The following is a 23,996-nucleotide window of genomic DNA, read 5'->3' on the forward strand; positions in this document are numbered from 1 at the left end:
TATGGCCATTAAAGCGGTGTCAAACTGCATTATTTCTTTAGTGTAGATGCATCCTTACTTCACTTGAGTTCAATGTGCAAAACTAGTTTGCACTCTTTTAACTCAGTAGGGGAGAAAGGTAAGAGGGAGTGGAACCTTGCCCTTCCCAGAAGGCTCAAGTAAAAGCAAACTGCTTCAGCCTCTCTTATCTTGTATGAGCTTCCTCACTAATTATGTTTTGCCATCTGGACCACATTGTGATGCTGTTTGACCACACGTATTCCAGTTTTATTCTGTGAAATGTTGGAAGGTACAGGTTTGGTCATGCTTCGGACTCTTCATACATTCTTCAGAAGTGGCCATACAGAAGTCTAAAAATAAATAAATAAATAAATAAATAAATAAATAAATAAATAAATAAATAAATTCATCCTCCACCGCATTATCAGACAGCTACTGCGAGCTCAAATGAATAAAATGGGCAGCATGCGGAATAGATTTTTACCTGCTGTTTCTAGGCCAGACAAGAGTGCAGCCGATACGAGACTGGCACGTTTCTCATTTTGTTGAACTGCAAGACAGAAGGGAGAAAAAATCAAATTAGAATCCCTACTTAGAGAGTCATCTTCCTCATAGGAGCTCTTTGTAAAATTGTTAGTGATGCCACACATGGCATAAAAAGAGATTGTGCTGGTGTCATCTGCGTGAATTTTGTTGTTGTTGTTTCCACCCTGGTATTTTTTCTTTTTTTTCTTTTTGAGCTTCTCCACTCTCTATAAACAACACACACACACACACACACACACACACACACACACACACACTTGGCTCAAGCACTAAGCAAGTTAAGCTCACAAATATTATTGAAGTGTAATAGCACCCCCTGCCAGGTTTCAATTACAAACTACATTTTACACACACTGAGAGAAAAACATACTGTAAAATGTCAGCACCAAACTTTCTGCATGACTTATAAACTTTCCCCATTATCTCTTGCAGGGAGGGAGTGGATGCGGGGGAGACTCTACCTTTCTTAGAGAAGGTGAGTGCGAAATGAGCAAGAAACTTGAAGAAACAGATGCTGAGATTAGTGTTAAGCAAAATGCAATTGAAAAAAGTTTTTCCTGTTAATGGAGAAAGCAGTCCCTAAGTAGTCGACAATCTTTCACTTTTGTTCAATTTCACAGAATTACAGAATCATAGATTTTTCAGAGACCACAAGGGTCACCTAGTCCAGCCACCTGCCATGCAGGAATACACAATCAAAGCACTTCTTACAAATGGCCATCCAGCCTCTGTTTAAAAACCTCCAAAGAAGGAGACTTCACTACGATCCAGGCCACTCTGTCAAACAGCTCTTACTGTCAGGAAGTTTTTCCTAATGTTTGGAACCTCTTTTCCTGTAGCTTGAATCCATTGCACCATGTCTTAGTCCCTGGAGCAGCAGAAAACAAGCTTCCTCCATCCTCCAAATGTTTAAAAATGGCTGTGTTGTAGAGGTTTGAGTGTTGGACGGTGACTCTGGAGACCAGGATTCAATTCCCAGATCAGCCATGAAAACCACTAGGTGACCTTGGGTGAGTCACACTCTCTCAGCTTCAGAGGAAGGCAATGGCACACCTCCTCTGAACAAATTTTGTCAAGAAAGCCCCATGATAGGTTTGCCTTTGGTTCACCATAAGTAAAAATGCATTGAAGGTACACAACAACAACAACAATAACAACAACCATGTCATCCCATTTCCCAAAATCTACTGCCATCCTCTGCCTCTCCCAGTTCCATAGTAAAAACCTCCTCCCTGGTCATGGAACATGCTGCAATGTTTGAGCACATTTTTCAAACGGTGGGTGAATTTTTGTGTGTGTGTGGGTGGGTGAAGTATAGATATTTATGAATGTATACGTCTGAGCACATTTTCCCTGGTGATTAAAGAACTTTTGTGTGCATTTTTTGAATATCTACCCTCTGTCCACAGAACTGTCCTGATCCAGAACACTTAGATCACTGCAAACTGTGGTTCAGTGGGTTTGTGTAGCCTGCAAAATCTGTTTTTGTAGTTCTCAAATCCTTCAAGAACATCCATTTTCTGGCCAAAGTGAAAAGAGGATGAAACCTGCAAAAGGGGCAATTCATTTTTTAGAAAAATATATTGCGATCCCTCCCCTAATACAACTTTAACACTGGTTGGAATTATTTTAGGGACATACACATGTGTAGTTGTCCCCTACACATATGGAGTCCCTGTTTCATACACCGCAGGGGTTTGTTCTCATTCCTTCTTCCACAGCACACAAAGCCGCTTGCCTGGGAGGCTGGCGCAATGAATCACACAAGCAAAAGCTGGAAGAAAGGCCACAACTTTATTAAACAGCAAACAAATGGTAGGGTTGGCCAAAAGCATAAGGTCAGGATTTGAAATATCGAACAACCCCTTGGTTGATCAATAAACCACTTGCCTGGTAACCCCCAGGCATTGGGATGACCTAGGGGCTAAGGAACGCCAACTGGCAGCCACTAACCAGCTGCTTGCTTGTTCTCTAAGCCCCTAGTCACCGGGAGGCGCACCCTCGTTGTGGCCCCCACAATGGCCACAAGGCATGCCCTGCTCGCCCCCGGGTCCCGAATGACTCCCAAACCAGTGCTCCGTAGCCCTGGTACCACACCAACCAGATCCATGGCCTATGCTGCCGCCCCATAGTTGTGACTTAAACCACCAATCCAAAGGAGGGAGGGTGGGAGAGCCGAGAAACAAATGGCGCTGGGGCCTTGCCTCGTGGCCTATTTATAGGCCCAGGCCCCAGCCAAACAAAATGGCGTCAGTCCCTCCTCCCAGGCAGCCCAACCAATGGAGGACTGGAACTGACTGCCATAGAGCAGTCCCTCGTGCCCTAGAGCGGCACAGAATGGAAGGACCACCCCTTCCGCTCCGTGCCACCAATAGGTGCTCAGGGCTCTCCCCAGCAAGGCATGCTGGGGCGAAAACTCCCGCCAACTCCTGAAGGCAAAGCAGCCTGCCCGGTGAGGCGGGCGGCCGCTCCTTATTGAAAAGCCCCACCAGCAGCAGTCATTTTATGGCAAGCAGGCAGGATCTAAGAAGCATCTGGCTCCATTTCCATAGCCAGATGCTCCGCTGGGAAGACCCAAAGTCACCTAGATGATCCCCTCTCTCTTCCTTGAAATCAAGAATGGGAAACCTGTAGCTGTCACACTCTCAAATGCTGAGTATAAGCAAACAGCCCAGAACTCTGAAAAGGTGATCTGTACCACTTTCAGAAATCTGCTGTGAAAAGAAAGAGATGGAGGGAGAATAGGAAGTGGCAGAAAATGAGTGGAGAGAAAGGGGGCTAGAAAGATAGAGGGACACTATTTACCTTAATTTATCACTCAGAAGGTATGTGTATTTGTTGATTCATCTGAGACAAGGAAAAATCTTGTCTTGGTCCTATTCCCCCAAGGTTAAGTCATATTTTAAAAGGCAAAACTTGGAAATCTAACTTTTTTGTATTGTGTATTGTTCTTTTAATTTGTAATACACTTTGTGTCCCAATTTTTTTTTTTTTTTTTGGGGGGGGGCAAAAAAACAATGCACATTCTGACTCTGCCCCTAGGCTGGCATGACACTGTGCACTGCACCACATGATGCATGCAGTCACAATGCACCTCTGGCTCTGCATCTAGATGATGCAGCACCGAAGGAACATGAAAAAGCCGTGGCGCCAGTGAATATGGCACCCTTTCAGCAGTGCAGAAAGGAGCTTCTTTTTGTGTCTTCTTTTTCTGCCGCAGAAAGGCAAGATCAGGGCCGCAGTGTACAGTAAATTTGGCACTAAAAGGGGCGACTGCACGCTGTCCCTTAGGGCAGTCTGTACAGCCCCAAAGTAAATATCTTCAAGGAAGTATTTGGGCTTCTGTAATCCCAGAAGTCTTCCTGCCGATGCTCTTAGGCTTCTCTTTTATCTCAGAAACATCCCTTTCCCCTTTATTTCTGACACTTGCCTCACTTTTACCCCCAATACACTTTTTAAAAAATGAATTAGGCTTGAGGTCCCCAAGTGTCCATCTCCTATATGTGTGCTATTACTGGTAGCATGTTATCTGTGAAAAGTATTATTCTAAATCCATTGGAAACAAGAATGAAAATGAACTTTATTTACAAATAGATGCAAATACTATATATTTTCAAGGATGGTACACGTTGAGTTACAGTATTTTACGGCACTTCACTAGTTACAAAGTACTTTTTTTCTTCAGTTCTCCACTGAATCTCTTTGTATTCTAAATGGTCTTCTGTTTCTTTTAAATTACTCTCGCTCTTATAACACCCCTTTAACAGAAGCATGAATTCTGTTAAAGTCTGGCCTGAATCTCAACTGACAACCCACAGAACAAAGCAGCTATGAACTGCTATGAACTGCTCTTGGGTGCAACAGACGGTGATGAAGGGGTGGCTTGAAGCCGCTCCCACCCAAGATGCCATGGGACTGTAGCATCCACATGCCGTGGTCCTGAGGGTGCCCTCTGTGATGGTCCCAAATTGGAGTGGAAAAGATCTGCTCTTTTTAGGGCTGAGTTTGGGTGGCCCAGGCACAGCACCAGTGGACTTCCAGGCATCTTGGGGGCATGTATCATCTAATTGCTGTGCCCTCAAGCCATGTGGAAGTGGGTTGTCTATTCGGGCCCTGACTCACTCAACTCTAAACTGACACACTCTCTTCTAAGCGAACACATTCTCCTCATATTCTCTCATGCTCCTCCCCCTTTATAGTCATTCTCATGGCAGCCCCCACCTTTGCAGCCAGCCTGAATCTGATTACTGTTGGGGAAAACCACTCTGCCTTGTGACTTGCCACAGCTTCATTCATACAGTTGATGGGAGAAAAAAAACTACAGAAAAAAGTACACATGAAGGAGAAAAGCTCAACTAAGGCCCAAGACAGATGGGCCAAAAGTGGTGTGGCGGCAGCAATACTAGGGTTCTGGACTGTGCAGCAACTGCACGATCTGGAACCCTAGTGTTTAACAGCAGTGGCCTAATGGTGGCATCCCATCCACACAGGCGCTGCCATCTTGATGTAAATAAATAAATAAATAGTGAGGAAAAAGTTTCACCCCACATGAATCCAAAATTTTTCATGATTCCGCCCCCCCCCCCCCCAACAGACTATCAAAACTGATTCTTGGAGTAGGGGTGGGACTAAATTGTTATTATTTGATAATGTTGAAGTCAGTAAGAATACAAATAACAAATTCCTTCTTGATTTCTTTAGGCCAAATGGAGCCCAGTATTCCTTAATGTTAGGAACATTAAGAAGAAACAAAGAAGACCCTGCATCTCCAACAAAGGAAGCATCCTGCATTGGATTATTACTCCAACTATTTTTCTCAAAATCAGCCTCCTCCCCCATCACAACAAGATTTTCAGTGCATTCCTATTGCCACCAAGTTTCCAAGACTTTCCCCAAGTGAACCCTAGAATTGAGTTCATAAATGTTAAATTAGAAGGACTGTGCTCAGCAATGCAAACCATGGCTGTGACCTGAAGCAAGAATGTACAATACCTTTTCAGTTGGATACCCTGTCACTCTCATTCCTTTTGAAGCTCTTCTCTTCCCTTTCAGGAAGAGAGTGCAGAGGGAGTTCAGATTTGTGGCCTGTTCCCCCGTTGTCCCTCATTCCAAAGGCGCTGGAATCCAGATGAAGCTTTCCTTCTGCAGCTCCCCTGCACAAAACCCCCACTTTACTTTCATCAAGGAACTTTCTTCCCCTTTTCTGAAAGTTTCTTTGGCAAAGCACCCATGAGCCTTATTACACAGTCATCCCCGCACTAGTTACCACATTCTTGTTAAAGATAAAGTGTTTGAGCAGCTCGCATAAAAAGAGCTTCTACAGTCAGAATGAAAATCTTGCCAAGTTCCTTTCTTCCTCACACTTTGAGGCACTGTAGAAGTGAATGAATCTCCATGGACACTCCACCGTGAGCAGATCATAAGGGCCTCTATGGCCCTTTCTAACCTTCTTGGTTATCTTCATTATTGCAACAACTTCACAATCAGAAGAAGAAAGTTGAGTCAGCATTTTTATAAAGTTAAAAAAAAATCCTGGCCATTGCAGTCCTTTCCAATTTAGCTTTAGCAGTTCAATAGCATGGCTCTCCTTTTAAAAAAAAGAAGGCAAAAATGTGAATTAATAGTTACTATTATTAAATAAACCGAGCCAGTGTGACATAGTGGTTTAAGTGTTGGAATCTGACTCTGGAGACCAGGGTTCCATTCCTGGCTTGGCCATGAAACATACTGGGTGACCTTGGGCAAGGTACACACTCTCAGCCTCAGGGGAAGGCAATGGCAAATCTGCTCTCAAGAAATCTTGCCAAGAAAAGGGTCACCATAAGATTTAATATATTATTTAATTTCTCTCTCTCTCTCTCTCTCTCTCACACACACACACACACACACACACACACACACACACACAGAGAGAAATTAAATAATATATTAAATGTATTGCTATCATTATTGTTGTTCAGACATTAATTCAGAGCTCCCTAAACATTTTTGTGAACCTACTCTATGCTGAGCCACTTGCCACCTTGCGAACTACAAATTGCTACTGACCCCGTTCCCCAGCTATTCCTGCATGAAGGATAACAGGGAGGTGGCAGAATTTAATTGTACTGGATTGTGTTGTATTTCAATTTAATTCCACACTAAAAATGTTCTCCATTTCCTGTCCAAAAATGATGAAAAAGAAATGAGAGTTAAGCCTTTTGTCTTCTACCTTGTATTCAAAATTAGCAGATGGAACCTCCAAAAACTCAAGCTTTTAGTACTGAAATCAGCATCAGTACGTACTCTCAACCAAAGTATTCTACATTATTGCTGGATTTTTAACTTTTTTTTGCATATTCTAAAATTGTGCTGTCCATTACTGTTTCATATGTTCAAACTGCAGAAAGAAAATATACACTTTCCTTGTTAAAAAAAAAAAGAAGAAATAATTTTATCCCCACCAATGAAAAACATCTGTTTTTAATATTCTGAAAATGACACCTAAACTGACATTTGGATAATATTCAGATTGATGTTATCATTTAATTAACTAATTAATGAAAAGCCAGGTGATTTATTATATGTAACGGATCTCTAATTAGTCAACAGTGATGATGACGATGACAATAACAATGATGATATCAAAGATTCTTTTAAAAATGAGAATGTTCCCCATCACTCCCATATTTAGGTTACCATGGGCTTTCATCCATCTAAATAACTTTTTAAAATGTAATGATACTGTACCTCTTTCACAGTTGCGTCAGTCTTAGGCACTCAGTTCCCTACTTGTGTTCTTCAGCCATGGTTTTAAAAAAGAGAGAAAGAGAGATGGGAGTGCATTATAAATCAGGGTATTCTGGTTGGTTTGCATTCTTTTAACCATGTGTGCATATCTTGTCTGGATTTTGAGGGAACAATTATTTAACATATTGGATATAAAATTATCTTTAAACTATCTGAGTTTGATCTTTAGATTTTGGTCCCATCTCTAAGCTATCTCATTATGTATATGCAAATATTGCAAAATCCAAAAAACTCTGAAATCCAAAACATTTCTTGTCCCAAGTAGTCCAGACAAAGGGGACTCAACCTCTCAACCTGTCGTTCGGAGAGGAACTCTACTGTGATAGAGCAAGCTTACTAGGTTAAAGCTGAAAGTTCCTATATATTCAAGCCCCAACAGCTGCTTTGAGGAGATCCTTTTGTTTGGCATGTAAAGAAGGTCAAATGATCTTTAATAACTGTGAGAGGCTGGAGTCACCGTTTCTACGACTCATATGAAAATGCCACCCACAGTAAGGCATTGCCCTTAAGAAGTTTGTTGGGCAAATATTCCACATTGATTTAGGCTATAATCCTAAGAGATAAGCTTCTCAGGAAGAAGGTTAGGCTGTCAAGACCTTAGAGGGAGAATGATCATGTATAAATTCCACCCTGTCTAGCCCACACATCACAGATCTTGATGTGATTTTGACTTTGTGTGCCACTAAGAGAAATCCCATCTTCTGTCCTTGAAAAAAAGCAATCTCTTATCTTTCCCCTCCTTGATGAGCAAGTCAGATTTTCCCAGGATTGCAGTGGTACCAAAATTCAGAAAACCTGGAATTTAGCAATTTTGTTTTTGTTTTTGTTTTTTGAAATGGTAATTTCAAAATCCTTGTTTGAATCTGGCTTCTGTTTGTTAAGCAGTCAGCAACATTACACACACAGCCTTTTCTTACATTACCTGTTCTTGTGATATTGCCAATGAGAGTTCAATTAGAGCCGTGTACTGATAGCCTTTCTGATTTCTCTCTGAGGCCTATCTAATGGTAGAAACATCTCTGCTGTGGCCTTTTTATTAAGTGAACAGTAAAATAAATTCAGATTATCCAATATGAACCTGCCTGGCCCTGAGATCTACAGGAGAGGCCCTTCTTTCAGTCCTACTTCTTGCTCAGGTATAAAGGTAAGAATATGAGAGATGGGCTAATGGGCTTCCTCTACATTTAGGCACACCCTCCCTAGGGAGGTAAGAATTGTAGGTGAAAACTTTTGTATTCAGAAAAAGGCTTTTAGAATGGAAAACTTTTCACAAAAGGCTGTAGAATCAGTGTGTGTTGCAGTGATTTAAATATTGGACTAGGACTATGGACACCATAGTTCAAATCCCTCTTCACTGGGTGACCTTCAGCAGGTCATATTCTTTCAGAAGAAGACAAGGACAACGCCACATGAACAAATCTTGCCAAGAAAGCCCCATGATAACCTCATCTTAAGGATGTCATAAGGCAGAAACAACTTGAAGGTACAACAGCAGCTGAGCAGCAACATATTATATGTGCTGTATTGTTTTAAATTGTATTATGTGACTTTTAACATCAGGGTTTTTAGTTTTAATTGCTGTTTTTATGCTTGATATTGTGTTTTTAATATGTTATACTATTTAATACTGTCTTAAGAGGGGGAGGGATAAAGGGTTTTTAATTGTCATATTTTATATTTTACTATTGTTAACCGCCCGGATTGGTTTGCCAGAGGGCGGTATACAAATAAATATTATTATTATTATTATTATTATTATTATTATTATTATTATTAACATCTTTTTAGATTGTGTATTTCTAATATGGTTAATAATTTATTTTAGGTTTACTTTTTTATGATTTTGATTGTAAGTGTTAATTTAATGTGTAAGCTACCTTACACACCAGTCTCTACCTTACACACGAGGTGGGGTATAAGTAATGATCTTCATGATCAAAATCATGATCATCATCAAGATCATCATCATCATCATCAAGAGAAATAAATAGGTCCTAGAGTCAGCATGATGTAGTGGTTTGAACATTGTATTGCATTGATTCTGGAGATCAGGATTAGAATCCTGACTCAGGCATGGAAACCCCCTAGATGAGCTTGGGCAAGTCACATTATCTCAGCCGCAGATGATGGTGATGATAAACTTCCTTGGAAGAAACTTGTCAAGAAAAGTCCATGATAGGCTCACCTTAGGGTTGCCATAAATCAGAAAGGACTTGAAGGCACACAATAACTACAACAGAAAAACCAGGGCTAAATTTTCCCTAGAAGCCAAGATGACTAAGTTAGGCTGTCATACATATCATAATTCATGATTGGACACATCATAAAACATGATTCATCAGAAACGTCAGTAATGCTTGGCAATGTAGAAGACAGTAGGAAAAGATGAAGACTGCATTTCAGGTGGATAGACTTAATCAAGGAGCCATGACCGCGAATCTGAAAGACCTGAGCAGGGCTGTTGAAAACAGGGTGAATCACCTAGAATGGGAAAAAAATTTTGATCTTGGGGATTTATTGTCCCCAGGAGAAGAAAGGATCTTTTTATTCAAAATTACACAGGAAAATTTGGAATTATGAATATGAAAATATAATTATGGTTGGGGACTTCAATGGGGTAATAGACCCCCGTTCTGATAGAAAATCTGGCAAAAATATAAAATTTAACCAAGGTAAATTACCCCAGAATTTCTTTGAGTTAATAGGAGAACTTTCATTAATTGACACATGGCGTCACTTATATAAAGATGATAAAGGCTTCACTTTCTATTCGGATAGGCATGAATCCCTAGCAAGAACTGATCTATGCTTAGTATCTAACACCTTGATTAGAGAGGTAACCTGTATGGAAATTCTTAATAGAGCCATGTCAGACCACAATCCCCTTATGATTACTATGAAAGAAGTAATGAAAAATAACGGGTGGTTTTTTAACGAAGAACTGTTGAAAGATAAAACTACAATTAAAAAAGCTAAGGATTGGCTTAATTTTTTCTTTGCAGAAAATAGGAATGGGGAGGTTAAGAACAACATAGTATGGGATGCCTGTAAAGCCTCTATTAGGGGCTTTTTTACCCAGCAGAATATAATTTGGCACAAACAGAAGAGCAGTTTAAGAAACAATCTGAATAAAACTTTGAAAGAAAAAGAAGAAGCACTAAAGAAGCAACCAAAGGACAAATCAATTCAAAAAGACATTAAAATTCTAAAGAAACAGTTAGACTTAGAAATGACGCTAGAATTGGAAAAGAGATTAAAATTGGTGAAGCAAAAAAACTTTGAACAAGCAAATAAAACAGGTAAGTGGCTTGCATTCCAACTAAGACGACATAGAGAAAAGAAAATAATTAACAAACTAAAGAAAGGAGAAGTAATACTTACCCAGCAAGAGGCCATCAAAGAAGAATTTCAGTTCTTCTACGAGAACCTGTATAAAGAGAGAACAACCGAGTTAGCTATGATAGAAGAATATTTAGATGCGACAAAACTTCAGAACATTCCGGAAAAATGGAAACAAGATTTGAACAAGCCCATCCAAAGAGAAGAAATATGGGAAGCAATCAGTAAAGCAAAAAGTGGGAAGGCTCCCAGAAATGACGGCCTCCCAATCTCTTTTTACAAAGTTTTCATTGAAGAAGTGGTCCCCCCACTTCAACAGGTCATGAACGAGGCGCTAAAAGAAGATTTACCAAAATCCTGGAAAGAAGCAGATATCTCGATAATTTTGAAAGAAGGGAGAGACCCAGAAAGCCCTAGTAATTATAGACCGATATCCCTATTAAACAACGATTATAAGTTATTGGCTGCAATTCTCTCTAAGAGATTGAAAAAATGCTTGGCAGAAATAATTGGAGATGAGCAAAGGGGTTTCCTACCGAACAGGCAGATTAGAGATAATACAAGACTAATTATTGACATTTTAGAATTCTATGAAAAACATAATGAAAAAAAGATTGGCTTGTTATTTTTGGATTTTGAAAAAGCTTTTGACTCGGTTAATTGGAATTTTTTATTGGCAATGTTGTGGAAAATTGATATAGGGTCAAATTTTTTAAATTGGGTTTCAAAAATATATATGAATCAAACTGCTCAAATCAAAATAAATAGAGAAAAAACAAATAAAATTAAAATTCAAAGAGGTACAAGACAGGGCTGTCCCCTCTCTCCCCTTTTGTTTCTGCTAATCATAGAGGTGCTAATTAAGAGAATTAGAGAAGAACCCAAAATACAAGGAGTTAAACTAAGAAGTTCAAAGATCAAAATTAGAGCTTTTGCAGACGACGTGGTCATCTTTGTGGATGACCCGTCAAAGAACATTACAAAAGTGATGGAGATATTAGAAGAATTCGGTAAAGTAACAGGATGTGTAATAAATAAGAGTAAATCAAACATTGTAACAAAAAATATTAAAAAAGAGGAAGAAACTAATCTAGGCAAATTAGCGAATATTAGTGTAGTTAATAAAGTCAAATACTTGGGAATTGATATTACAAAGAAATCGATAGAACTATTCGAAAACAACTATTTAAAAATTTGGAAAGAAATAAAAAAAGATTTGATTAAATGGAACAAACTAAACATATCTTTATTAGGAAGAATAGCGGCTGTTAAAATGAATATTCTGCCAAGAATGCTCTATCTATTCCAGACAATACCTATTATCACAACTGGTAAGATTTTTAAAAATTGGAACAAAGACATCTCGGATTTTATTTGGAGAGGGAGAAAACCAAGAATAAAGTTTAAAAATTTACAGGACAAGAACGAAAGAGGAGGCCTTGGTTTACCCTCTTTGAAATTGTATTACGAATCATGCGGTCTGGTTTGGATTAAAGAATGGGTAACCCTCAAAAATAAAGTGCTATTGGATTTGGAAGGTGACGATCTGAGTATGGGATGGCACGCCTTTATAGTAGTGGTAACAGTAATAAAAATAAACCATTCATAAATCATGCGATTAGATGCCCCCTTTATGAGATTTGGACCAAATATAAGAAACATATCCTGCCAAAAATTTGTGGGTGGGTGTCCCCACACGAAGCTATTTGTAGGAAAGAGTCTAGCGTGGGGACCAGATGGCTTAAATATGAAGATCTATGGGACAAAAAAGAAGGGAAAGTAATTTTAAAAGCAAGGGAAGAGCTAACTAAAGAAAGAGATGATGTAAGTATTAATTGGTTTACATATAGACAAATCACTGAAAGATTTAGGATGGATGTAAAAACATATGGATTTGAAACAAATATAAAGAATGTAGAACTGGGGAAAACCCTGTATGTAGAGAAAGATAGGTTAATTGGAAAAATTTACAAACTTCTTTTATCTTTGGAAACGGAGGAAGAAACGATCAAAGACCAGATGATCAAATGGGCTACATGTATCGGTCACCCAATAATGTTAAGTCAATGGGAAAAGACCTGGAAGGATGTTAAGAAATTAACTCTCTCCCAAAATATCAGAGAAAATTTTGCCAAAATGATGTATTTCTGGTACCTCTCACCCTATAAATTGGCCAAGATTTATAAAACAGGGAAGGAAAACTGTTGGAAATGCAAAAAGAAAAAGGGGACATTCTTCCACTGTTGGTGGGAATGCTGCAAAGCAAAAATATTTTGGAAAATGATTAATAATTCGATTAACTATATATTGGGAACAAATCTAACCTTAAGGCCTGAGCTATACTTACTAGGGATGATGGACGAGGGAATTAAAAAAGAGGACGAAAAGGCAGTGTTTTATATGATTTCGTTAGCAAGAATTTCCTTTGCCCAAATATGGAAGAGTGAGTCAACCCCATCTTATGAAGAGTGGTTACTAAAACTATATGAGGGTATTAAGTATGGACATCTTGACCCAAGCACTGAAAAGTGAATACGGGATAAAACCATTAGATAATTGGAAAAAAGTAATAATCTTTTTTGAAAAAGAGTGGGGTAAAGAGGCGACACTTAGCCTGCTTTAGACTCTAATATCAATTAGAATTCAAATTTAGAATATTCCGCCAATCTCCTTTTAAGTGGCACGGGATTGTTTATATACTACTAAGCAACTTTTCCTATAATGAATGTTTGAGATTAAGGAGTGTTAATGGTTAGCCGAACACTAACATTAAGAGACGGACTGGTAGGGAGGAAGTCAAATTGTTTGTCTATTGTTTATTGTTTATTGTTAATTGTTTGTTTGAGGTATGATGTTATAGTCTATTAGTGGGAATGATTAGGGAAGGAGGGTGAGTATTAGAGTGTGGTGGTGTCTTAAACGGGATTTAATTGTATTGGAAGCACTTCTGATGTGTTTCTTATTGTATTTGTTTAGATATATGTGTACTTGTAATTATGTTTGTATGTTTTTTAACCAATAAAATATTAAAAAAAAAAGAAAGAAAACAGGGTGACTTGGAGGTCTCCCATTCATATGGTTGCCATAAATTGAAGTCTACTTGAAGGCAGCTAACAACAAAAACAATGACAACAACAGCAACAAAATAACAACATCATCAATGACAACCTCTTTTATTTCACAAAACTTTGGAAAAAATAATATCATAGAAGTATGACACTGACAGTGAAAAATAGGATTTAGTTTAACAGGTTGTCCTCCATTTCTCTCCTCCCTCCCTTGGGACAGTTTCACAAAATACTCCTTCACAACAGGATGATTGCTGTCAGAAATATTGACACAGACTGCTTTTAAGCATTAGAAAAACACTAAATTCAATATCTTTAATAAATTAAATACCTTTAATACCTAAAAGGCCAGAGCTGTGGAGGCACTTTCAGTGCATCACTCATTCTCAGATAAGTATTGGAACATGAGAAACAGTAATAATAATGTCAGGAAGAAACTCTTCTAGAACATGGCCACATAGCCTGAAAAACCCACAAAAAAACCCTAAGTAATAATAAATTTACACTTGGTCTCTAAGGGAAAAATGTTTCAAAACATTAAAATCTTATTGATGTAAACAGATATAAATCAAAGATTAATTTAACTTCTTTTGCCTTAAAACCAATAGAACATAAAAGTACTGAACCTTGGCTGAATTAACAACAACAATGGCATAGTGTTGCTAGATAAAAACATTTCTCAGACCTATTAATTTTTAAAAAAGAGATATTATCCCATTGAAGTCAGTGCATCTGGAAAGTATTTAGCTTTGGGTGGATATTAGTGTCCTTGGAATTTAAAAGATTCTGCATTCCTCTACTATTTGAAATATTGCTCTATAAAGCATACTATTCTTATTCTTTTTAGTATATCTTTCCCCCGATATTCAGTTTCTATGCAGATGATTGATAGATATACTATAAAAATTATTTTCATCTCTTTATCATAAGAAATCATGGCAATAAACAGATAAGACCATTTAAACAATTCCAGATTGAAATTAATTAATAGTTTAAACATGACAAAAATAAATATAGGAAATAGCACAATAAATTAAACAGTTTGAAAAGGCCAACATTTTTGAGATTACAAATATCAAAATAGATATGTTTGTTTGTTTATAGTATTATACCCAACTCTTAAGCCACAAAGGCTCTCAGAGCAGTTTACAAATTATTAATCTGGCAGTTCCGTGCCCTCTACTTTACAATTTAAATAAGACTCAACATAGAAGGAAAGGGAAAGGAAGGGCAGTGTGGAAGGGATTAAGCCCAGCATACACTGGTCTGGTTCTTCTCTCTTTCCATGGTCAGGACAGTAGCAGTTGGGATGGAGGGAGAACCTTTCACCTGCTTCTGGGCCTAGGCATGATGGATTAGTACCTGCCTCTTCTCTTCTCTCTGAGTCCAGGACAGTGGCAGCTGGGATGGAAAGAGGACCTTCCATTTGCTTCTGGGCCTAGGGATGGTGGAGCTGTACCTGCTTCTCTCCCTCCTTGGCTAGGTAGTGGCAGCTGAGATGGAGTGGAGTGGCTTTCATTTGGTTCTGGGTGTGGGCATGGTGGAGTTGTGACTGCCTCTTCTTCTCTCCCTCCTTGGCTAGGTAGTGGAAGTTGGGATAGAGGGTTAGTGGTTTTCATTTGCTTCTGGGTCTGGGCATGGTGGAGCTGTGACTCCCTCGTCTTCTCTCCCTCCAAGACCAGGGCATTGCTAGCCGTCATGGAAAGAGGACCTTTCATTTGCTTCTGGACCTGGGCATGGTGGATCTGTGCCTGCCTCATCACATATAATATATGACATTTTTATTTTTTATATTATAAAAATATTATAAATAATATAATATGAGCTGACATCAATAAAAACATAAATAAGTTAAAATATAATTAAACTATCAATACAATTAAAAATAATTTTAAAACATATTCATTAAAAAGAAAGGAGAAAAACCTTACAAATGGTTCTCAAAGGCTTACATGATATTTAAAATAGTCTCCTGTCCATAGGAGTGCATCATGGAAGGAGTAATGACAATTGTGATATAATGGCAGTGGTTAGGATGGCAGAAATCATGCACACGTGTATCAAATGAACAGCGTAGGAAACTAAGCAGGAATACTTGCATTTGCCTGGAAAATTGCATTATGCAGGCTAGTTGGTTTTATTAGCATGGTTGAGTAAAATATAAAGGATTTCTTAATCCCAAAGACTTCAAAAGAGACTTCTCTCAGAGAGAGAAAAATCCAACAATATCAATATCAAAGCTAGTTGTTGCTCTTATTAAAAAGTTCACTGCTCTTCATTAGTCACAAATGATCCCCTCAGCTCTTGAAAGCTGCTCAATAAATTGAAAGCTTTTATGTAACACTCCAGCAAAAGCTGAATAGGAACATATGAAGGTTCTTTAGGCTGACTTCAACCAAGTGCCTTGGCCTACAACGCCCACAATGCTACAGCCAACATGGCTGAGAAATTTTGAAACATGTAGTTCAAAACAGTAATTTTTCCCAGCTGTAGTCTAAGCCTGTATCATTTTCATTGATTATTAGTAGTTCTCCAGAAAGATAGGAATAGGTCTTTCCACAACAAAGCTGCTACCTATGAGATCATTTTTATGGGAGATGCTGGAAGATGTATCTGGGACATCCATCATGCAAACCATGTGATCTAACAATGAATGATGTGTACTCTTCCTTCTAAAGGCATGGACCATTTCTTCTCAATATGTGAATATTTTTGGACTTTTTATATTGCAAAGAAAAATCATGCCAACAAAGGTGATCTAATTACCGTGCAATTAAAATAAAACTACTTTTGTTCACTGCTTCTTTTAGTTGTTTCCACAGTTAATTTGCTTTTCTGGCATATTAGGTCTCCCTTCACACATTATGCCATAAAGAAGGGGTTCCTGTATTCCAAAAGATGTGGATGATCTTTGATGTATAGGATGATCATTAGAATCATAGAATCATAGAATCGTAGAGTTGGAAGAGACCACTAGGGCCATCCAGTCCAACCCCCTGCCATGCAGGAAATCCAAATCAAAGCATCCCTGGCAGATGGCCATCCAGCCTCTGTTTAAAGACCTCCAAGGAAGGAGACTCTATCACCTTCCGAGGGAGTGCATTCCACTGTCGAACAGCCCTTACTGTCAGGAAGTTCCTCCTAATGTTGAGGTGGAATCTCTTTTCCTGTAGTTTGCATCCATTATTCCGGGTCCTGTTCTCTGGAGCAGAAGAAAACAAGCTTGCTCCCTTCTCAATATGACATCCTTTCAAATATTTAAACAGGGCTATCATATCACCTCTTAACCTTCTTTTCTCCAGGCTAAACATCCCCAGCTCCCTAAGTCGTTCCTCACAGGGCATGGTTTCCAGACCCTTCACCATTTTTGTCACCCTCCTTTGGACACGCTCCAGTTTCTCAATGTCCTTTCTGAATTGTGGCGCCCAGAACTGGACACAATATTCTAGGTGGGGCCTGACCAAAGCAGAATACAGTGGCACTATTACTTCTCTTGAGCTAGACACTATACTTTTATTGATGCAGCCTAAAATTGCATTGGCCTTTTTAGCTGCCGCATCACACTGTTGACTCATGTTCAACTTGTGGTCTACTTGGACTCCTAGATCCCTTTCACACGTAGTTTCATTCAGCCAGGTGTCACCCATCCTATATCTGTGCATTTTATTTTTCCGCCCTAAGTGCAATACCTTACATTTCTCCGTGTTGAATTTCATTTTGTTAGCTTTGGCCCAGTTTTCTAGTCTATTCAGGTCATTTTGGATCTTGATCCTGTCCTCTGGGGTATTAGCTATTCCTCCTAATTTGGTGTCATCTGCAAATTTGATAAGTATGCTCCCAATTCTGTCATCCAGGTCATTGATAAAGATGTTGAATAGCACTGGGCCCAGGACAGAGCCCTGTGGGACCCCACTGGTCACTTCTCTCCAGGATGAAAAGGAGCCATTGTTGAGCACCCTTTGGGTTCGGCCGGTCAACCAGTTACAAATCCATGTAACAGTTACCTTGTCTAGTCCACATTTTACAAGCTTCTTTGCAAGAATGTCATGGGAAACCTTGTCAAAGGCCTTACTGAAATCAAGATATACTATATCCACAGCATTCCCTTCATCTACCAAGCTGGTAATTTTATCAAAGAAAGAGATTAGATTTGTCTGGCATGACTTGTTTCTCTGAAACCCATGTTGAGTTTTTGTGATTATGGAATTGCCATCTAGATGTTAACAGACTTTTTGTTTAATTATCTGCTCCAGAATCTTTCCTGGGATTGATGTCAGACTAACTGGACGATAATTGTTGGGATCCTCTTTTTTCCCCTTTTTGAAGATGGGGACAACGGCTGGGATCTCTCCTGTTCTCCAGGAGTTTTCAAAGATTATTGCCAATGGCTCCGATATTACATTTGCCAGTTCTTTTAATAGTCTTGGATGGAGTTCATCTGGTCCCGGAGACTTAAATTCATTTAGATTAACAAGGTGTTCCTCTACTATCTCTTTACTTATTCTGTGCTGAAATTCCCTATTCTGTCCTCTGCTCCATTATCCTCAGGTTGAGCACCCTTTTCCTTTTCTGAGAAGACTGAGGCAAAGAAGGTGTTGAGTAATTCTGCCTTTTCTCTGTCCCCTGTTAACATTTTGCCATCCTCTTGACGCAGTGGCCCTACCATTTCCTTCTTCTTACTTTTGCTGCGGACATATCCAAAAAAGCCCTTTTTGTTGTCTTTAACCTCTCTATCAAGCCTGAGTTCATTCTGTGCTTTAGCTCTCCACCTGGCTTCCATGACTGATTTCCTGGATCTCTTCACTGGTGTAAATATCTCTGACATATACTGCTATTCCTCCTCCTTTCCTGTTTGGCCTATTTCTCTTAAAAAGGTTATACCCCTCTATTTCCACATTCCAATCATGAGACTTATCCCACCAGGTTTCAGTGATGCCTATTATATCATATTTGCTTTGTTGTACTAGGAGTTCGAGTTCATCTTGCTTATTTTCCATGCTCTGTGCATTAGTGTAGAGACATCGCAGACCATGGGTCCCTTTTACTTGCTGCCTGTGCAAGGTTTTTTGCCTCCCACTGTTGGGTCCTTGCACTTTTTTTCTTGTTTCCTCTATGTCAGTTTGACTATTTTTGCCATCCCTTTCGCCTTCCTTAATATTGTCTCCCTTCCCCACGGAACTCAGTTTAAAGCCCTCCTGATCAAGTTCTTGAGACTGTTGGCAAAAACATTTCTTCCAACTTGCGTGAGATGCAACCCGTCTGTTGCAAGAAGTCCCTCCTCATGGAACCGCAGCCCATGATCAAAGAATCCAAATCCTTCTTGGCGGCACCATCTGCGGAGCCAGTTGTTCACATCTGCTATTTTCCTCTCCCTTCCTGGACCATGCCCTTCAACTGGCAGAAGAGACGAGATGACAACCTGTACATCCATTCCTTTCAGCTTCCTACCAAGCGCCTCGTAATCCCTTTTGATGTTCTGCAGGCTGTGTCTTCCAGTATTGTTGGTTACCACGTGGACCAAAAGGAAGGGGTATTTGTCAGTAGGCTTGACCAGTCTTGTCAGTCTCTCTGTCACATCACGGATCTTTGCAGCTGGAAGACAACACACCTCTCGAGACATCTTGTCAGGCCTACAAATCACTGCTTCTGTAAGTTCAGTTAGTTCAGACCTATAAGATTCAAAGACCTTTTTGTTTTTAATTAAAGTGGGGGAACAATATATCTATGTTACACAATTGTAGTGCTTTCATATCATTTGAACAGCCATGGTTCAATTCCAGGGAATCCTGGGATTAATTATTTAGTGATGTACTTAGAATGCTGTTGCACCAGAGCTCTTTGGGACAGAATTAATTGGATATTTAACACCGCTTTGAAACTATTTTATGGCACTGGGAAATATAGAGTATGGTGCAGTCATGGACCACAGTCAAGTGTTGGACTTGTCAAGGAATATTTTTACATACAGCAGGCTAGTACTTTACATTATCCTCTTTCCCACTAAAGTTCGTTTACATTTTGGGTGAGCAAATCTTTCCCCACAAATTGTATTCCTTTGCCATGTAGGAGTCTTGTAGGAGGAAAGCTTGTTGAGGAGATGACAGGTGAATATCTGAATTTAGAAATGTGCTTCAATGTGTTTAAAATGCTGTCAAAGTTGGGGATGATTTAAATGTGTGAAATTTCAAAATGCTTCATTGACACACACAGACACACAGAGCTAATTCCTTCATTGCCTCAGGGAGATACAGCAGAAGGAAAAGTTGGAGCCTTTTAGTTTCACTGTTAAAAGAGGACTCTAAAAATGGGTTAGTGAAGACGCATTTGCCTCTTTTGGATATAACAAAGCCATCCATCACCAGGAGAAGTTTCCTGAGGTAACTACGAAGATATGCTAACTAGCAGTGGTACAGGAGGATGTCATTGTTACATCTTCAGCATATAAATTATCAGGATTCTTAAATGTTCCTTACCCTAAAAAAAAACCTGTTGTTTTTCCTCATGTTCCAACATACATCTACAATTCCAAACAATTGAATGAACACTCAAATTGCAGGCTCCCGGGTCATCTGTGTACATGACCAAAGCACACATGACACAGAGCATATGCGATTGTACTTGTCTGTGTGTTTTCACTATAAAGCACCCTAAGAACATGGAATGGGGACTCTGATTTCATCAGAAAGTGAGGAAAGAGGGTTTAATTTCAGCATCCTTTCTGAAGGTTCTCTCCAACATTTAGAAGAAGAAATGAGATTATCATGATAGCATTCCTGGTCTTGGTTATTCTGAGAGGAATGAAACCGTTAAGGTTATTGCACAGTATTTGGAGGAATGGGCATGGAACAGTATGGAATGGAACTGGGGGGGGGGATGTGTGTTACCACACGGGAGAATGCTGCCACTGCCACCAGGAGTCCCCAAACGGTTCCCCAGCTGTTCTATGGCAGCTAATTTTGAAGGATGATTTCGAACCATTTTTCAAAATCGGCTGCCAGGAATGGCTGGGGAACACTTGGGGACTCCTGGAGACATCAGTGGCATTCTCCTGTGTGGTAACACACGTTTCCCCCCATTCTGTTCCATTCCATTCCCTTTCCTCCAAGTACTATGAAATAAGCTTACATAACTCAGTGATGAAGCACATGTTTTGTTTGGAGAAGGTCCCAGTTTCAACCCCTGGTCTCTCCAAATTAAAAAAAAAAGAGTAGAGAAGAAGAGTAGAAAAGATTAAACCCTGAATCCACATGTCATTTGACTAGATGGCACAACCTGGTGCAAGTCAACTTTCAAAAACATGGGACTGGACCAACTGAATTAATGGGTGTTTGGTAAGTCTGTCATTACATGAGATTCAATGAGGTGCTCTAGTTGGAATAAATGGATGTGTTCCATGTGTTAAATATTCCATTGCAACAATCATAAGCAGAGCAGGCACATGAGAAAATGAAAAACTGAAGCTTGTTAAAGTTCTCCTTTCTTTCCCAAAATTCTTTCCAATTCATGTCCATTTCAGATTGCAGCATGTGGGAGGGAAAGCTGCACCAACATTGCATGCATTTTCATCTGTCTTTTTCTAAATGTTCCTATTAATTGCATGCACTTTCAGGTGTACTTTTCCAAATGTACACACTAATTATGTGCATTTTTAAAGTATTGGTATCTTTCTCCGGTTGTCTGTTTGCATTTTTCAAATGCACATTTTTTAAAATATATTTTTGTTGATGAGCCAACTGCATCATAAGCTTAGAAATGCAGAAATCTTGGGTACCATGTTCATTTCTGGGAGGTACAGGCTGGATAAATTCTGATCAGAACTAACCTGAAACTAATTTGTTACCTTTTCCTATTTCAGAGGAGCATCATTCCTTTCCTGCGGGGGGAAAAATGATCAGGAAATTTCATCACCGCTAGTCTCCTTCACTCACTATTCACTTGGAAGGGCCAAGTATGTGCAAAGGAGCAGTGTTGTGGCAACTTAAGACATTCAAATGATGCTGCATGCCTCTGCTCAAGTTTCTGGTTTTTGCACATATCTGTAAAATGAAGAATGTAGAAAAAGTTGATATTTTTGCCTTTTTGCATGAACAAGTAAAAATAGTAGCACTGGATGAGTTGTTTTTCTCTTTGTGATAAAGCACCCTGTCCTTTTGTAGTTGCTGTGTATATAAATGTATGTACTTAGATTCACAAAGGAAAAAAAAAGACACTAGTTATTCATAATGATGAAACCAATACCAATTGGTGTCTCCATCTGGTGCTGGAGCCTTGATCTCTCATAGTAGACACTGATTCCTTGATGGGCTGTCTTAACAAGGTGTGATAGCCTATCTTCAGTAAACTCTCAGCAATGGTGAAATTTTCCTACATCCTTATTTGCATTACTTTAACAGAGGCCTATGGATGCACCCCAAATCTGAATGGAGTAGTTTAGTTGAAGGCAGAGTATCTCTTCTCCATTGCTATTTCTGCAATGGAACAATTTCCCCAAAAGCTGCTATTAAAAATAAGAAAGTAGGAGGATATGGTACTTCATCTATGATAAGAAGTGTCTTCATAGTAAGAAAGGCAGAAATGAGAGCTAAACAAGACATGAAGAATAACACACTTTGTTTTATTTGCAGGTACATCTTAGATTAAGCATTATTATGTATCTAACTGGAAAATCATGTTGGTATCTGAATGTTCAGAGGGTTGTCATTCTAGCATGATGACAATCCTCTAGGTAGATTAGGCTGAGAGGTAATACTGGTACTGAAATCAAGGTTCACCAGTAAACATGCAATCCCCTTATCCACTACCTCACTCTGGTTTTCTTGTCAGCCACCTATAAACCAGAAGTGTCAGGTTTGGGCTTTGACACAGTTTAAGTATTCTCCAACATCATGTCAAACCTGATGGCAGAGGATTACCTGAAAACACTGGAGGGGGAGGCTGAGCTAAAGATGCCAGTTGATGGCCATTAAGGATGCCCATTTGGCGGATCCCTGCAGACTGTCAGAACATGTTACAGAAAAATTTAAATTAATTAGTGCCTATGGTGTCTTGGGGATTCCTGTTTTGTTAACCACAAATGCACTGGGATTGTGGGAAATCTAAAGTAAGTCTGTGTGTATGCATCTCTGTGGCAGCATTATTTCACTTCAGGACTCAGCAAATATCTTTAACCAATTGGGTGAGGAGTGAGATAACTCCATTCACATCCAGAGATATATTTAAACTCTGGTCTCCCTTGATTCAAGCTATCTGGGTACATTCAGGGTGATAAACATATCAAAGTGATAACTCTGAGAGTTCCTTGCACATTAAGAAAAGTCATATGTTAAGCAATGTAAGCAAAGAGAGACAAAGGGAAGATTCGCTTGTCCTAACAGTCCATCTGTTTCCTACTCCCTACAGAGCATCTTTCTGTCTCCCTTCCCTCCCTCCCAGTTCCTTTTCAGGTGCCCTCTTACCTTATCTAACACTCTTTTTACTGGAGGTTCACGCTGTGACCCTGTCAGAATCACTACAGCAGGGGTGACCTCAGTAATGACCATCCAGCGCCTGCCAAGCTAAGTTGGTCAGTGTTAGCTGATTAAACTTTTAACAACATCCCCTGTGCGATAAAGGGCAAAATGACAACTTTGCCCATCGTCAAGGTGTCTGTATAATAAACTAATTAGTAAACCACACAGTCTGTGGAGCTTTTAATGAGTGCTATCGTCTGGCCTCTGTAATAAAAACCCAGCCTGCCCCCTTTTGGGATTCAATTAAGGAACAGACTGTCATATGCTTGGCCTAGCTGATCAATGAATCCATTCCGACCTTTGTTGGAGATGTTTGCAAGGTCACCCAGCATCTGCGAGGAAAGCCAGCTCGGCAGTGGGGAGACGTACCCAGCGGCACCTGCCAGGCACCAGGATCTGTCGTTAATGTCTTCCTGGTCATTTGGCATCAGCAGAAGTTTCTCTTGCTCAAAGGTTAGCTGAAAGAGAAAGCAGTGATGAAATCTATTTGTATTTCACGACTGAAAGGCTCCTTTTTGTTATTTAATCATTAATCCTTTAATATCTGCCTTCTGCAAACCTGAGCACGACAGGCCATAAGCCTTTCTGATGCAGTGTGTGTGTGTGTGTGTTATCCTTGGAAGATGTTTACCGATTTCAGTAGCTTTTAAATAACTTTCATTCAACTCTGACCATCAGTGTGGATTGTCCTGAGTATGTATTCTACTCCTATGATCACCTTTATGAAAGTATAAGCAAAGAATAG

General features: G+C 39.5%; 1 long non-coding RNA gene across 3 annotated transcripts; it reads right to left on the bottom strand.

Annotated features, from left to right (window-relative positions):
* On the bottom strand, window positions 1–23,620 carry LOC149311683 (uncharacterized). Of its 3 annotated transcripts, XR_016281386.1 has the most exons (6): window positions 23,550–23,620; window positions 10,717–10,762; window positions 7,276–7,324; window positions 5,539–5,699; window positions 485–550; window positions 1–350 (listed from the first exon to the last, which is right to left on the bottom strand). It is a non-coding gene; the product is annotated as an uncharacterized LOC149311683 (long non-coding RNA). The 3 variants fall into 3 exon arrangements; XR_016281384.1 differs by lacking the exon at window positions 5,539–5,699; XR_016281385.1 differs by lacking the exons at window positions 5,539–5,699; window positions 7,276–7,324.
* Between the last annotated feature and the right edge of the window lie 376 nt (window positions 23,621–23,996).

The sequence above is a fragment of the Sceloporus occidentalis genome, unplaced genomic scaffold (assembly GCF_023333645.1).
Source record: "Sceloporus occidentalis isolate IW3139 unplaced genomic scaffold, rSceOcc1.0.p SCAF_5, whole genome shotgun sequence".
NCBI lineage: Eukaryota > Metazoa > Chordata > Lepidosauria > Squamata > Phrynosomatidae > Sceloporus > Sceloporus occidentalis.